This window comes from Lampetra fluviatilis, chromosome 71, assembly GCF_964198595.1.
Source record: "Lampetra fluviatilis chromosome 71, kcLamFluv1.1, whole genome shotgun sequence".
Taxonomy (NCBI): Eukaryota; Metazoa; Chordata; class Hyperoartia; order Petromyzontiformes; family Petromyzontidae; genus Lampetra; species Lampetra fluviatilis.
This window is the reverse complement of record NC_136345.1, coordinates 5,671,183-5,687,532: the sequence shown is the minus strand read 5'-3', so window position 1 is coordinate 5,687,532 and position 16,350 is coordinate 5,671,183. Positions and strand designations below refer to the sequence as shown.

Here is a 16,350-nt window from a genome sequence, read left to right as displayed (position 1 = left end):
CCACTGCACCACCACTCCCCACTCACACACACACAGTGCGCTAACCACTGCACCACCACTCCCCACTCACACACACACAGTGCGCTAACCACTGCACCACCACTCCCCACTCACACACACACAGTGCGCTAACCACTGCACCACCACTCCCCACTCACACTCACACAGTGCGCTAACCACTGCACCACCACTCCCCACTCACACACACACAGTGCGCTAACCACTGCACCACCACTCCCCACTCACACACACACAGTGCGCTAACCACTGCACCACCACTCCCCACTCACACACACACAAGTGCGCTAACCACTGCACCACCACTCCCCACTCACACACACAGTGCGCTAACCACTGCACCACCGCTCCCCACTCACACACACACACAGTGCGCTAACCACTGCACCACCACTCCCCACTCACACAGTGCGCTAACCACTGCACCACCACTCCCCACTCACACAGTGCGCTAACCACTGCACCACCACTCCCCACTCACACTCACACAGTGCGCTAACCACTGCACCACCACTCCCCACTCACACACACACAGTGCGCTAACCACTGCACCACCACTCCCCACTCACACAGTGCGCTAACCACTGCACCACCACTCCCCACTCACACAGTGCGCTAACCACTGCACCACCACTCCCCACTCACACTCACACAGTGCGCTAACCACTGCACCACCACTCCCCACTCACACACACACAGTGCGCTAACCACTGCACCACCACTCCCCACTCACACTCACACAGTGCGCTAACCACTGCACCACCACTCCCCACTCACACACACACAGTGCGCTAACCACTGCACCACCACTCCCCACTCACACACACACACAGTGCGCTAACCACTGCACCACCACTCCCCACTCACACTCACACAGTGCGCTAACCACTGCACCACCACTCCCTACACACACATTGCGCTAACCACTGCACCACCACTCCCTACACACACAGTGCGCTAACCACTGCACCACCACTCCCCACTCACACTCACACAGTGCGCTAACCACTGCACCGCCACTCCCCACTCACACACACACAGTGCGCTAACCACTGCACCACCACTCCCCACTCACACACACACAGTGCGCTAACCACTGCACCACCACTCCCCACTCACACACACACACAGTGCGCTAACCACTGCACCACCACTCCCCACTCACACACTCACACATTGCACTAACCACTGCACCACCACTCCCTACACACACAGTGCGCTAACCACTGCACCACCACTCCCTACACACACAGTGCGCTAACCACTGCACCACCACTCCCTACACACACAGTGCGATAACCACTGCACCGCCACTCCCCACTCTCACAGTGCGCTAACCACTGCACCACCACTCCCTACACACTCACACAGTGTGCTAAGCACTGCACCACCACTCCCCACTCTCACAGTGCGCTAACCACTGCACCACCACTCCCTACACACTCTCACAGTGCGCTAACCACTGCACCACCACTCCCTACACACTCACACAGTGTGCTAAGCACTGCACCACCACTCCCCACTCTCACAGTGCGCTAACCACTGCACCACCACTCCCTACACACTCACACAGTGTGCTAACCACTGCACCACCACTCCCTACACACTCACACAGTGTGCTAAGCACTGCACCACCACTCCCCACTCTCACAGTGCGCTAACCACTGCACCACCACTCCCTACACACTCACACAGTGTGCTAAGCACTGCACCACCACTCCCCACTCTCACAGTGCGCTAACCACTGCACCACCACTCCCCACTCACACACACACAGTGCGCTAACCACTGCACCACCACTCCCCACTCTCACAGTGCGCTAACGACTGCACCACCACTCCCCACACACAACACAACAGCACCCGGCACAAATCGCAGCAAGCACACCAGACGTTGTTGACGTGACGTTTTGGTCACACGATGTAGCCAGACTTTGGCCGGACGTTGGTCAAACGATGTGACCAGACTTTGGCCAGATGTTTTGGCTAGACATTGACCAAAAATTGGCCAAAAATTGGCCATAAATTGGCAATGAATTGGCCAGACACTGGCCAGATACTGGCCAAACATTGGCCATAAATTGGCCAAACATTGGCCAAAAATTGGCCATAAATTGGCCATAAATTGGCCATAAATTGGCAAAGAATTGGCCAGACACTGGCCAGATACTGGCCAAACATTGGCCATAAATTGGCCATACATTGGCCAAAAATTGTCCAAACATTGGCCAAAAATTGGCCAAAAATTGGCCATACATTGGCCATGAATTGGCCATAAATTGGCAAAGAATTGGCCAGACACTGGCCAGATACTGGCCAAACATTGGCCATAAATTGGCCATACATTGGCCAAAAATTGTCCAAACATTGGCCAAAAATTGGCCATAAATTGTCCATACATTGGCCAAAAATTGGCCAAACATTGGCCAAAAATTGGCCATAAATTGGCCATACATTGGCCATGAATTTGCCATAAATTGGCCAAACATTGGCCATAAATTAGCCATAAATTGGCCATAAATTGGCCAGACACTGGCCAGACACTGGCCATAAATTGGCCAGACACTGGCCAGACACTGGCCAGACACTGGCCATAAATTGGCCATAAATTGGCCAGACATTGGCCAGACACTGGCCAAATACTGGTATTAAATTGGCCATAAATTGGCCAGACATTGGCCATAAACTGGCCAAAAATTGGCCAAAAATTGGCCATAAATTGGCCATAAATTGGCAAAACATTGGCCATAAACTGGCCATGAATTGGCCAGACACTGGCCATACATTGTGGCTGGCTGTTGGGCCAGACTCTTGGCCAGACGTTGCAGAATGACCTCAACCTTTCAGGAGCGCCTCTGAGGAGGGCCCGGAAATTTGGAAATTGTAGAGGGAACATTGGCGCTAACCGCAGTGCCACCACTCCCCAAGAGCCAGGCGACTTCCTCTTGACTACCATCATCGCCATCACCGTCACCGTCGTCATCGTCATCACCACCATCATAACCATCACCGTCACCATTATCACCACCATCACCACCACCCTCACCACCAACAACATCACCATCACCACCACCACCATCATCATCACCACGACCATCATCATCACCATCACCATTATCACCACCATCACCACCATCCTCACCACCAACAACATCACCATCACCACCACCACCATCATCATCACTACGACCATCATCATCACCATCACCACCATCAACATCACCATCACCACCATCATCATCACCACGACCATCATCACCATCACCACCACCATTATCACCACCATCACCACCATCCTCACCACCAACATCACCACCATCACCGCCACCACCACCATCATCATCACCACCACCATTATCACCACCATCACCCTCACCACCGACACCACCATCACCCTCACCACCAACACCACCATCACCCTCACCACCAACATCATCACCATCACCGCCACCACCACCATCATCATCACCACCACCACGACCATCATCACCACACCCATCGTCACCATCGTCACCATCATCTTCTTCATCACGATGACCATCACCATCGTCATCACCACAACCACCATCATCATCACCATCATCATCCTCCTTGTTACCAACACCATCCTTATAATCATCATCACGACGCTCCATCCGCTACTAGACTGTGTGTGTTACCATCATAGCGCAGAGACCCATAGAGGTTCAGAGACTCAAATAGAATCATAGAGACCCACAGGACCCATAGACCCACAGATATCCATATAGACCCACAGAGACCCAACGAGACCCATATGAAACCATATAGACTCACAAGAGACCCACAGATACTCACAGAGACCCATATAGACCCACATAGACACACAGAGACCCACAGAGACACCACAGAAACCCACAGAGACCCACAGACACCTACAGAGACACACAGAGACCCACAGACACCCACAGACACCCACAGAGACCCACAGAGACCCACAGAGACCCATAACGACCAACAGGGACCCACATACACCCACAGAGATCCACAGAGACACAGACACCCACAGAGACCCACAGAGACCCACATACACCCACAGAGACCCACAGAGACACACAGAGACCAACAGAGACCCACAGAGACCTACACAGACCCGTAGACCCCCACAGAGACCCACAGAGACTCACAAAGACTCACAGACTCACAAAGACCCCCACAGAGACCCACAGAGACCCACATACACCCACAGAGACCCACAGAGACACACAGAGACCAACAGAGACCCACAGAGACCTACACAGACCCGTAGACCCCCACAGAGACCCACAGAGACTCACAGAGACTCACAGACTCACAAAGACCCCCACAGAGACCCACAGAGACCCACATACACCCACAGAGACCCACAGAGACACAAAGAGACTCACAGAGACTCACAGACTCACAAAGACCCCCACAGAGACCCACAGAGACTCACAGAGACCCACAGAGACCCGTAGACCCCCACAGAGACCCACAGAGACTCACAGAGACTCACAGACTCACAAAGACCCCCACAGAGACCCACAGAGACCCACAGAGACCCACAGAGACTCACAGAGACCCACAGAGACCCACACTAAAACTAGACTGTGTGTGTTACCAGGGTGTGAGTCCCCACTAAGCTGCTGTGTGTAGTTCTGTGTCAGACCAGCGCCCTGGACATCACCAAATGATAGCAGCTCCACCACGTGGTTGATGTCGTCATCGTCATCGTCGTCGTCGTCGTGATCGTCACAACGTGGACATTTACATGAGCGGCTAAACAACTCTGGACACGGCGCGGCGACGCAGATTCTAAACGTGGAGGGAAGAAACCGGAGGACCCGGAGACAAAATCCACGCAGAGACCAACACGGGGAGAGAGACACGCAGACTCCAAATATACAGCAGCAGGCGTCGTCAGGGTCAGGGATCGAACCCACGACCTCCTGTAGACCAGGCGAGGTGGTCAACATCTCCCAGGGTCGGGATCGAACCCACGACCTCCTGTAGACCAGGCGAGGTGGTCAACATCTCCCAGGGTCAGGGATCGAACCCACGACCTCCTGTAGACCAGGCGAGGTAGTTAACATCTCCCAGGGTCGGGATCGAACCCACGACCTCCTGTAGACCAGGCGAGGTAGTCAACATCTCCCAGGGTCGGGATCGAACCCACGACCTCCTGTAGACCAGGCGAGGTAGTTAACATCTCCCAGGGTCGGGATCGAACCCACGACCTCCTGTAGACCAGGCGAGGTAGTTAACATCTCCCAGGGTCGGGATCGAACCCACGACCTCCTGTAGACCAGGCGAGGTAGTCAACATCTCCCAGGGTCAGGGATCGAACCCACGACCTCCTGTATACCAGGCGAGGTAGTCAACATCTCCCAGGGTTGGGATCGAACCCACGACCTCCTGTAGACCAGGCAAGGTAGTCAACATCTCACAGGGTCGGGATCGAACCCACGACCTCCTGTAGACCAGGCGAGGTAGTCAACATCTCACAGGGTCGGGATCGAACCCACGACCTCCTGTAGACCAGGCGAGGTTGTTAACATCTCACCACGTGACCCCTCCCGTGACGTATGTGGTCACGGGGGTGGTCACGGTGCTGTCAGTAGCGAGTAGCACCGCCTCTGATACACACACAGACAAAGCTCCCCCAGGTAGCCTCTAGCAGGGCTGCAGGGGCAAGTGCTGATAGTAGCAGCAGCAGCGCCTATGAAGGCTACCGGCACTGTGGCTACACACAGAGGGGGTGGGTGGCCAGCACCACCACCAGCACCACCACCACCACCATCACCACCACCACCACCACCAGCACCACCACCACCAGCACCACCACCAGCACCACCACCACTGTACTACACCGCTACACCAGGTTACTCATTTGAGGCTGAGTCGATCTAGGGGAGGCCCAGGACTGGTACCAGATCATCGCTGTCACTGAGTGGCGGAGGTGGTGGTGGTGATAGTGGTGGTGGTGATAGTGGTGGTGGTGGTGATAGTGGTGGTGGTGATAGTGGTGGTGATAGTGGTGGTGGTGGTGATAGTGGTGGTGGTGATAGTGGTGGTGGTGGTGATAGTGGTGGTGATAGTGGTGGGTGGTGGTGATAGTGGTGGTGGTGATAGTGGTGGTGGTGGTGATAGTGGTGGTGGTGATAGTGGTGGTGGTGGTGATAGTGGTGGTGGTGATAGTGGTGGTGATAGTGGTGGTGGTGGTGATAGTGGTGGTGGTGATAGTGGTGGTGGTGGTGATAGTGGTGGTGGTGGTGATAGTGGTGGTGATAGTGGTGGTGGTGATAGTGGTGGTGGTGATAGTGGTGGTGATAGTGGTGGTGGTGGTGATAGTGGTGGTGGTGGTGATAGTGGTGGTGGTAGTGGTGGTGGTGATAGTGGTGGTGGTGGTGATAGTGGTGGTGGTGGTGATAGTGGTGATAGTGGTGGTGGTGGTGATAGTGGTGATAGTGGTGGTGGTGGTGATAGTGGTGGTGATAGTGGTGGTGGTGATAGTGGTGATAGTGGTGGTGGTGGTGATAGTGGTGGTGGTAGTGGTGGTGGTGATAGTGGTGGTGGTGGTGATAGTGGTGGTGGTGGTGATAGTGGTGGTGGTGGTGATAGTGGTGGTGGTGGTGATAGTGGTGGTAGTGGTGGTGGTGATAGTGGTGGTGGTGGTGATAGTGGTGATAGTGGTGGTGGTGGTGATAGTGGTGGTGATAGTGGTGGTGGTGATAGTGGTGATAGTGGTGGTGGTGGTGATAGTGGTGGTGGTAGTGGTGGTGGTGATAGTGGTGGTGGTGGTGATAGTGGTGGTGGTGGTGGTGATAGTGGTGGTGGTGGTGGTGATAGTGGTGGTGGTGGTGATAGTGGTGGTGGTGATAGTGGTGGTGGTGGTGGTGATAGTGGTAGTGGTGGTGGTGATAGTGGTGGTGGTGGTGATAGTGGTGGTGGTGATAGTGGTGGTGGTGGTGGTGATAGTGGTGGTGGTGGTAGTGGTGGTGGTAGTCAGCGGGAATCAAACTCGGGTCGCCGGGTTCGTAGTGCTAACCACTGCGCTACCGCTCCCCACAACACTCACACAGACACACACACACAGACACACCCACACACACCCACACACAGACAGACACACCCACACATACATACATACACACACACCCACAGACACCCGCACACACGAACACACCCACACAGACACCCACACAGACACACACACACACAGACACACCCACACAGACACTCACGCACACCGACACACACCCATACACAGACACCCACACACACAGAAACACACCCACACAGACAGACAGACACACATACATACATACACACACACCCACAGACACCCGCACACACGAACACACCCACACAGACACACACACAGACACACACACAGACACACACACCACCCACACACACCACACACACACCACCCACACACACACCACCCACACACCACACACACACACACCACCCACACACACACCACCCACACACATACACACCACCCACACAAACACACACACCCACATACACCCACCCACCCACACACACCACCCACCCACACACCACCCACACACACACACCACCCACCCACACACACCCACCCACCCACACACACACACCCACCCACACCCACACACCACACACACACACCACCCACACACACACACCACCCACACACACACACCACCCACACACACACCACCCACACACACACCACCCACACACCCACACGGACACACACACCACCCACACACACCACCCACACACACCACCCACACACACCACCCACACACACACACCACACACACACACACACCACACACACCACCCACACAGACCACCCACACAGACCACCCACACACACCACCCACACACACCACCCACACACACACCACCCACCCAGACACTCACACACATACACCCACACACACACAGACACCTACCTCGGGAAAGACTCTGGGTGGGTGGGTGTGGGTGGGTAGTGCCCCCCACTCCACCCCCACAGACCCCCCCCCCCCACTAATCACATAGGGAAGACAAAGACGGCCGGGACGCTACTCCCACCCCTCCCTCCCCACCACCACCACGAACCCACCCACGCAGACACCCACACAGACACACACCCACACATACAGACACCCACCCACACACACAGAGACACCCACACAGACACACACCCACACATACAGACAGACACCCACCCACACACACACAGACACACACCCACACATACATACAGACACCCACCCACACACACAGACACACACAGACACACACCCACACATACAGACAGACACCCACCCACACACAGAGACACACACACAGACACACACCCACACAAACAGACAGACACCCACCCACACAGAGACACACACAGACACACACCCACACATACAGACACACACCCACACACACAGAGACACACACACACACACACCCACACATACAGACAGACACCCACCCACACACACAGAGACACACACAGACACACACCCACCCACACACACAGACACCCACCCACACACAGACACACACACAGACACACACCCACACATACAGACAGACACCCACCCACACACACAGAGACACACACAGACACACACCCACACATACAGACAGACACCCACCCACACACAGACACACACACAGACACACACCCACACATACAGACAGACACCCACCCACACACACAGAGACACACACAGACACACACCCACACATACAGACAGACACCCACCCACACACAGACACACACACAGACACACACCCACACATACAGACAGACACCCACCCACACACAGACACACACACAGACACACACCCACACATACAGACAGACACCCACCCACACACACAGAGACACACACAGACACACACCCACACATACAGACAGACACCCACCCACACACACAGACACACACCCACACATACAGACACACACACAGACACACCACCCACACACACACACAGACATACACACAGACACACACCACACACACACCACCCACACACACCACCCATACACACATACAGACACACACAAACATACACACCCACACCACCCACCCACCCACCCCCACCCACCCACACACACACAGACACACCACCCACAGACACACCACCCACACACACACCACCCACACACACCACCCATACACACATACAGACACACACAAACATACACACCCACACCACCCACCCACCCCCACCCACCCACACACACAGACACACACCTACCTCAGGAAAGACTCTGGGTGGGTGGGTGGTTGGGTGGGGGGGTAGTGCCCCCCACTCCACCCCCACAGACACCCCCCACTAATCACAGAGGGAAGACAAAGACGGCCGGGACGCTACTCCCACCCCTCCCTCCTTCCCCACCACCACGAACACACCCACACAGACACACACCCACAGACACACACCCACACACACAGACACACACACACACCCACACACACACAGAGACACACACACAGACACACACACACCCACACAGACACACCCACACAGACACCCACACAGACACACACCCACACACACACAGAGACACACACACACCACCCACACACACCACACACAGACACACACCCACACAGAGACACACACACACATCACCCACACACACACACCACACACACACCACACACACAGACACACACCTACCTCGGGAAGACAAAGACGGCCGGGACGTTACTACCACCCCTCCCTCCCTCCCCACCACCACCACCATGAACACACACACACAGACACACACACAGACACACACACACACACCACACACACCCACAGACACACCCACACACACACACCAGACACACACACACCAGACACACACACACCACACACACACCACACACACAGACACACACCTACCTCGGGAAGACAAAGACGGCCGGGACGTTACTACCACCCCTCCCTCCCTCCCCACCACCACCACCACGAACCGAGGACCACGCCCGTTCTGCCCCCTCCCCTCTCTCTCTCCCGCCAGCCAGCCTCAGCAGACGCCACGAGAGAGACAAAGGCGGACGGGAAAGCCACAACCACCACAACCACCACAACCACCAACCCAACAACCAAAGCACCACCAACCCACAGCACCACCACCACCACCAGCAGCAACACAAAACATTTCGAGGCCTAGCAACAATCCACGGGCCCCCCCCTCTTGCCTGGATGTCGTCCGCCCGGCAAGGCTCGCTTCCTCCCGGCAAAAGGGTGGTGGGGGTGGTCGGGGTGGAAACCGGGGAATTCTTGCACTTACCCACTCACTCACCCACTCACTCACTCATCCACCTACTCACTCACCCACTCACTCACTCATCCACCTACTCACTCACCCACCTACTCACTCACCCACCTACTCACTCACTCCCCTCACCACTTACCCACTCACTCACCCACTCACCCACGCACTCACTCACTCACCCACTCATCCACCTACTCACTCACCCACGCACTCATCCACCTACTCACTCACCCACCTACTCACTCATCCACCTACTCACTCACTCCCCTCACCACTTACCCACTCACTCACCCACGCACTCACTCCCCTCACCACTCACTCACCCATTCACCCACTCACTCACTCACCCACCAACTCACTCACTCCCCTCACCACTCACCCACTAACTCACCCACTCACTAACTCACCCACTCACTCACCCACTCACTAACTCACCCACTCACTCACCCACTCACTAACTCACCCACTCACTCACCCACTCACCCACCAACTCACTCACTCCCCTCACCACTCACTCACCCACTCACTCACCCACCTACCCACTCACTCACCCACCCACTCACTCACCCACTCACTAACTCACCCACTCACTCACCCACTCACTAACTCACCCACTCACTCACCCACTCACCCACCAACTCACTCACTCCCCTCACCACTCACTCACCCACTCACTCACCCACCTACCCACTCACTCACCCACCCACTAACTCACTCACCCACTCCCCTCACCAACTCACTCACCAAGGGGCGAGCGGGGGTGGTGGTTTAGCTGGAGCGAGTTTGGCTCGGCTGGTGTGGTTCGGTGGTTGGGTGGGTGGTGGTGGGTGGTGGTGGTAAGAGTGGGTGGGTGGTGGTGGTAAGAGTGGGTGGGTAGTTGGGGTAAGAGTGGGTGGTGGTGGTAAGAGTGGGTGGGTGGTTGGTGGTGGTGGTGTTGGTAAGAGTGGATGGTGGGTGGTGGTGGTAAGAGTGGGTGGGTGGTGGGTTTGGTGGTGGTGGTTGTGGTAAGAGTGGATGATGGTGAGTGTGGTGGTGGTGGTGGTGATGGTAAGAGTGGGTGGTGGTGGTGGTAAGAGTGGGTGGGTGGCGAGTGTGGTGGTGGTGGTGGTAAGAGTGGGTGGGTGGTGAGTGTGGTGGTGGTGGTGGTGGTGATGGTCTCACCTGCAATCAACGACGCAATCAACGTTGCAGCACAATCAACGTTGCAGCACAATGCACCCTGGGCAAGATGTTCGAAGCGACGAAAGCCTTGGAGGAGCGAAGGGGAGACAGGCGGACAGGAGGGAGACAGACAGGCGGACAGAGGAGAGACAGGCGGACAGGGGAGAGACAGGCGGACAGAGGAGAGACAGGCAGACGAGCTCGATCGCTAACGCCCGAGGTTTGAAACGGAACTGTGATGAGGTTGGTGGGTGGAGTGAGACACCCCCACCATGCACACACACACACACACCACGCCCACTTTGAGCTAAACCACGCCCACTTAAACCTTAAGCACGCCCACTTTGAGCTAAACCACGCCCACTTAAACCTTAAGCACGCCCACTTTGAGCTAAACCACGCCCACTTAAAACTGAACCACGCCCACTCGAACCTCCCTTACACCACGCCCACTCCCGTCTCTTACGCCACGCCCACTCGCCCACCCTTACACCACGCCCACTTAAAACTGAACCACGCCCCCTCCCTTGCACCACGCCCACTTTGAGCTATACCACGCCCACTTAAAACTGAACCACGCCCACTCCCTCTCTTACACCACGCCCACTTGAAACTGAACCACGCCCACTTAAAACTGAACCACGCCCACTCGCCCTCCCTTACACCACGCCCGGGATTTGAAACGGAACTGGGGTGGGGTGAGACCCCCCCCACCCCATACACACACCACGCCCACTTTAAGCTACACCACGCCCACTTTCAACTGCACCACGCCCACTTTAAGCTACACCACGCCCACTTTCAACTACACCACGCCCACTTTAAGCTACACCACGCCCACTTTCAACTGCACCACGCCCACTTTAAACTACACCACGCCCACTTTCAACTGCACCACGCCCACTTTAAACTACACCACGCCCACTTTCAACTACACCACGCCCACTTTAAGCTACACCACGCCCACTTTCAACTGCACCACGCCCACTTTAAGCTACACCACGCCCACTTTAAGCTACACCACGCCCACTTTAAACTACACCACGCCCACTTTCAACTGCACCACGCCCACTTTCAACTACACCACGCCCACTTTCAACTGCACCACGCCCACTTTCAACTGCACCACGCCCACTTTCAACTGCACCACGCCCACTTTAAACTGCACCACGCCCACTTTCAACTGCACCACGCCCACTTTCAACTACACCACGCCCACTTTCAACTGCACCACGCCCACTTTCAACTACACCACGCCCACTTTAAGCTACACCACGCCCACTTTAAACTACACCACGCCCACTTTCAACTGCACCACGCCCACTTTAAGCTACACCACGCCCACTTTAAACTACACCACGCCCACTTTCAACTACACCACGCCCACTTTCAACTGCACCACGCCCACTTTAAGCTACACCACGCCCACTTTAAACTGCACCACGCCCACTTTAAACTACACCACGCCCACTTTCAACTGCACCACGCCCACTTTCAACTACACCACGCCCACTTTCAACTGCACCACGCCCACTTTCAACTGCACCACGCCCACTTTCAACTGCACCACGCCCACTTTCAACTGCACCACGCCCACTTTCAACTACACCACGCCCACTTTAAACTGCACCACGCCCACTTTCAACTGCACCACGCCCACTTTCAACTGCACCACGCCCACTTTCAACTACACCACGCCCACTTTCAACTGCACCACGCCCACTTTCAACTACACCACGCCCACTTTCAACTGCACCACGCCCACTTTCAACTACACCACGCCCACTTTCAACTGCACCACGCCCACTTTCAACTACACCACGCCCACTTTCAACTACACCACGCCCACTTTCAACTACACCACGCCCACTTTCAACTACACCACGCCCACTTTCAACTGCACCACGCCCACTTTCAACTGCACCACGCCCACTTTCAACTACACCACGCCCACTTTCAACTACACCACGCCCACTTTAAACTGCACCACGCCCACTTTCAACTACACCACGCCCACTTTCAACTACACCACGCCCACTTTCAACGACACCACGCCCACTTTCAACTACACCACGCCCACTTTCAACGACACCACGCCCACTTTCAACGACACCACGCCCACTTTCAACTGCACCACGCCCACTTTCAACTACACCACGCCCACTTTCAACTACACCACGCCCACTTTCAACTACACCACGCCCACTTTCAACTGCACCACGCCCACTTTCAACTACACCACGCCCACTTTCAACTACACCACGCCCACTTTCAACTACACCACGCCCACTTTCAACGACACCACGCCCACTTTCAACTGCACCACGCCCACTTTCAACTACACCACGCCCACTTTCAACTACACCACGCCCACTTTCAACTGCACCACGCCCACTTTCAACTGCACCACGCCCACTTTCAACTACACCACGCCCACTTTCAACTGCACCACGCCCACTTTCAACTACACCACGCCCACTTTCAACTACACCACGCCCACTTTCAACTGCACCACGCCCACTTTCAACTACACCACGCCCACTTTCAACTACACCACGCCCACTTTCAACTACACCACGCCCACTTTCAACTACACCACGCCCACTTTCAACTACACCACGCCCACTTTCAACTGCACCACGCCCACTTTCAACTACACCACGCCCACTTTCAACTGCACCACACCCACTTTCAACTACACCACGCCCACTTTCAACTACACCACGCCCACTTTCAACTACACCACGCCCACTTTCAACTACACCACGCCCACTTTCAACTACACCACGCCCACTTTCAACTGCACCACGCCCACTTTCAACTACACCACGCCCACTTTCAACTGCACCACGCCCACTTTCAACTACACCACGCCCACTTTCAACTGCACCACGCCCACTTTAAGCTACACCACGCCCACTTTCAACTACACCACGCCCACTTTCAACTACACCACGCCCACTTTCAACTGCACCACGCCCACTTTCAACTACACCACGCCCACTTTCAACTGCACCACGCCCACTTTCAACTACACCACGCCCACTTTCAACTACACCACGCCCACTTTCAACTGCACCACGCCCACTTTCAACTACACCACGCCCACTTTCAACTACACCACGCCCACTTTCAACTACACCACGCCCACTTTAAGCTACACCACGCCCACTTTCAACTACACCACGCCTACTTTAAACTACACCACGCCCACTTTCAACTACACCACGCCCACTTTCAACTGCACCACGCCCACTTTCTTAGAGCCTAGTCTCCTGTAGACCAGGCGAGGTAGTCAACATCTCACCTGTAGACCAGGCGAGGTAGTCAACATCTCTCAGGCTAATCGAACCCACGACCTCCTGTCGACCAGGCGAGGTGGTCAACATCTCTCAGGCTAATCGAACCCACGACCTCCTGTAGACCAGGCGAGGTAGTCAACATCTCTCAGGCTAATCGAACCCACGACCTCCTGTAGACCAGGCGAGGTAGTCAACATCTCTCAGGCTAATCGAACCCACGACCTCCTGTAGACCAGGCGAGGTAGTCAACATCTCTCAGGCTAATCGAACCCACGACCTCCTGTCGACCAGGCGAGGTGGTCAACATCTCTCAGGCTAATCGAACCCACGACCTCCTGTCGACCAGGCGATGTAGTCAACATCTCTCAGGCTAATCGAACCCACGACCTCCTGTAGACCAGGCGAGGTAGTCAACATCTCTCAGGCTAATCGAACCCACGACCTCCTGTAGACCAGGCGAGGTAGTCAACATCTCTCAGGCTAATCGAACCCACGACCTCCTGTCGACCAGGCGAGGTGGTCAACATCTCTCAGGCTAATCGAACCCACGACCTCCTGTCGACCAGGCGATGTAGTCAACATCTCTCAGGCTAATCGAACCCACGACCTCCTGTAGACCAGGCGAGGTAGTCAACATCTCTCAGGCTAATCGAACCCACGACCTCCTGTCGACCAGGCGAGGTGGTCAACATCTCTCAGGCGAATCGAACCCACGACCTCCTGTAGACCAGGCGAGGTAGTCAACATCTCTCAGGCTAATCGAACCCACGACCTCCTGTCGACCAGGCGAGGTGGTCAACATCTCTCAGGCTAATCGAACCCACGACCTCCTGTCGACCAGGCGATGTAGTCAACATCTCTCAGGCTAATCGAACCCACGACCTCCTGTAGACCAGGCGAGGTAGTCAACATCTCTCAGGCTAATCGAACCCACGACCTCCTGTCGACCAGGCGAGGTGGTCAACATCTCTCAGGCTAATCGAACCCACGACCTCCTGTAGACCAGGCGAGGTAGTCAACATCTCTCAGGCTAATCGAACCCACGACCTCCTGTAGACCAGGCGAGGTAGTCAACATCTCTCAGGCTAATCGAACCCACGACCTCCTGTCGACCAGGCGAGGTGGTCAACATCTCTCAGGCTAATCGAACCCACGACCTCCTGTCGACCAGGCGATGTAGTCAACATCTCTCAGGCTAATCGAACCCACGACCTCCTGTAGACCAGGCGAGGTAGTCAACATCTCTCAGGCTAATCGAACCCACGACCTCCTGTCGACCAGGCGAGGTGGTCAACATCTCTCAGGCTAATTGAACCCACGACCTCCTGTAGACCAGGCGAGGTAGTCAACATCTCTCAGGCTAATCGAACCCACGACCTCCTGTCGACCAGGCGAGGTGGTCAACATCTCTCAGGCTAATCGAACCCACGACCTCCTGTAGACCAGGCGAGGTAGTCAACATCTCTCAGGCTAATCGAACCCACGACCTCCTGTAGACCAGGCGAGGTAGTCAACATCTCTCAGGCTAATCGAACCCACGACCTCCTGTAGACCAGGCGAGGTAGTCAACATCTCTCAGGCTAATCGAACCCACGACCTCCTGTAACATCACCAAATTGACAAAGCCGCTCAACAG

The 16,350-nt window shown here is 55.5% G+C and overlaps 1 protein-coding gene across 1 annotated transcript in view; it reads right to left on the bottom strand.

Annotated features, from left to right (window-relative positions):
* The window catches only part of LOC144952994 (coronin-1C-like), a gene marked incomplete at its 3' end in the record, with an annotated part of 90,884 nt that extends 79,182 nt beyond the window's left edge, over positions 1 to 11,702 (bottom strand). The window contains exon 1 of the mRNA XM_078883477.1: positions 11,413 to 11,702. The remainder of the gene's footprint in view (positions 1 to 11,412) is intronic.
* Positions 11,703 to 16,350: the final 4,648 nt, after the last annotated feature.